The sequence below is a fragment of the Theobroma umbraticum genome, unplaced genomic scaffold, assembly GCF_002168275.2.
Source record: "Theobroma umbraticum cultivar Fairchild unplaced genomic scaffold, ASM216827v3 scaffold_5742.0, whole genome shotgun sequence".
NCBI classification, from domain to species: Eukaryota; Viridiplantae; Streptophyta; class Magnoliopsida; order Malvales; family Malvaceae; genus Theobroma; species Theobroma umbraticum.
In genome coordinates this window covers 1-2,372 of record NW_018402679.1, presented here as the reverse complement: position 1 = coordinate 2,372, position 2,372 = coordinate 1, and the positions used below count along the sequence as shown (strand labels likewise).

The 2,372-nt window shown below is 37.6% G+C and overlaps 1 long non-coding RNA gene across 1 annotated transcript; it reads left to right on the top strand.

Moving 5' to 3' along the window:
• The first annotated feature begins 395 nt into the window (after positions 1-395).
• Positions 396-1,405, top strand: LOC149526177 (uncharacterized). The gene is made up of 3 exons (XR_016352270.1): positions 396-1,000; positions 1,139-1,175; positions 1,289-1,405. It is a non-coding gene; the product is annotated as an uncharacterized LOC149526177 (long non-coding RNA).
• The last annotated feature ends 967 nt before the right edge of the window (positions 1,406-2,372 follow it).

Sequence of the window (2,372 nt, the reverse complement as noted above, 5' to 3'; positions counted from 1 at the left end):
TTACTTGATAACCTTGGTGCTTGATGGCTGAGTCAGAACTCTCAAGCTTTGCTTCATGCTTTGACTTGGTAGTGTTAGGATGTATTTCAAGTGTCATTCCCTGAAAGATGGGTTCAGTTCTTTAACCACGAATGCTGTTTCGGAGTCAAAAAATGCAGATGAAGAGGAGCATTGTTTAGGTGCATATCAGATACATTCATTCGCTTGAAAAGGAAATTGAGTGGAATAAAATGAAACGACGCACACATGCCTCACTTACTCTGATGGTTTTGAGTTGAGATTTTAAATTAGATTAAAATGCTCTCCTTTTGTATCAAAGAAAAACAAATCTCTCTCACTTGGATTGAATTCAGCTTTTGATCGTATTGGTTATTAATTTATATTAATCTACTAATTTGAATGGACGTTTAAATTTGCTTAATAGACACAACAAATCAAACAAAAGAAGCAACAGAAATAATGTTGGGTGAAAGCGCTTGAGAATAACAAAGGGCAGTGCTTAAAGAATGCCCTTTTCTGTCAATAACGAGGGATACAAGGGCTTTTCAGCGAATTTAAACACCTTGGATATGTTTCTTTTTTGTGTTTTGACAAAGAACCCTTCATAGGGAAATCAATGCTTCATTTTAAAGGATTTGAATACTGTCTTGAGAGTTGGTCATTTATGCATAAAACTCAGAATATAGACATCTCAAGTTAAACTTCCATTCGGGATTTGTTTCTTATGCCACTTCTGCTGAACTTTGATGCTTCAGAAAACGTATTTTCTTGTTTTTTGAGCATGATCCAATGGAATACTTCCAACAAGTGGACTCTGTTCCAAAGGGAAAACTAACTGAACGAAAGAAAACAAGAAAAAGGCCGGCTATAATACTTAATAGTAGAAACAGTTGGGAGTGACTAAAAGCATACAGCTTCGGAAATTTCTTATCTACTGAAACAGACTTTTCAACCAGAATCAAAAGACGCCGGCATTGGAGTTTCTTTTGCTATAAGAAGGGTATGTTCCTGTTCATGGTTCACCACCATTTCCAGCTTTAAGCTACTCTTCTCTTGCTTTTATACCACTTGCTGTTGTGGTTTTCGTATTGTATATCATGAGACTTGCTCAAATTCTCACTCTTTTCTTGTTTATTAGATTTGCTCTGGTGCATGGAGTCACCAGCAATGCCAAGGCAAGTAGACAGATCACAGAGAAACTTAAATGTATAAGACGGGTTTTTTTTCATGTCGATTTGGGTGGGTGGTCTGATAGCGTTTTTTCTCTCCCTTTTTGGTTGATTTGCAGCATTACATTGTTTACATGGGGAAACACTCTCATCCCAACTCGGAATCTGTTATCAGAGCTAACCATGAGATGCTTGCTTCAGTTACTGGAAGGCATGCTCTAAGCAGTTACATATTGTCATCTGTTGATGATTGGTTCAGAAATTAATCGTTTGTTTAGATTGTTAATTTTCAGTAATGAACGTCCAAACCACTCATTCACAGATACCATGTCATGTTGTAATGACAAATCAAAGTTTTGCTACATCTTTTTTCAGTTTGGAAGAGGCGAAGGAAGCTGCACTGCACCATTACAGTAAAAGCTTTAGAGGTTTCTCAGCCATGCTTACACCAGAACAAGCTAAAAAATTTGCAGGTATTGTTTTGCAATTGTAATTTCATTTTGAGAGTCCACAAAAGAGAAACACAGCCAAAAAATCATGGTTCTTGTCCATGTTTACACTTGTAAGAAAGCAGCCTTACTAAACAGTTCATTTTCAGAGTCCATAGCAATCAGATAACACCGAGGATTATGCCATGTAAATTCTAACAAACAGGACTTGCACTGCAGAGAGCGACTGGATTGTTTCTGTGTTCGAAAGCAGGATGAATAAGGTTCATACCACACGTACATGGGATTTTCTAGGACTAGACTCCATTGAACAATATAAGCAGCTTCAGTTGGAATTGTCATCCAACGTTATTGTTGGTGTAATCGACACTGGTAACGCTTTGTATGCCTGCATGCTTACCTGATTCTTGCAATTTTCTTAACTAACCCCCCGTTTTCAAATTTATTCTTCAGGAATTTGGCCTGAATCAGAGAGCTTTAGCGATGAAGGATTGGGTCCAGTGCCTGGAAAATTCAAGGGAGAATGCGTACCCGGAGAACAGTTTGCATTGTCTAACTGCAATAGGTAGGTTGACGTTTCCCAAAGTCGAACCCTTATCTCATCATCTCATTAGTTTATAGCCATTTCGTTTTGCATTTTAGCCATACAATTTACCCGGTACAGTTAGAATTTGAATGATATGTAATTCGCATCAATGAAGCTATAAGCATCACACAACATAAATCAGCACAGAATAATCGCGAGTCCAATGAT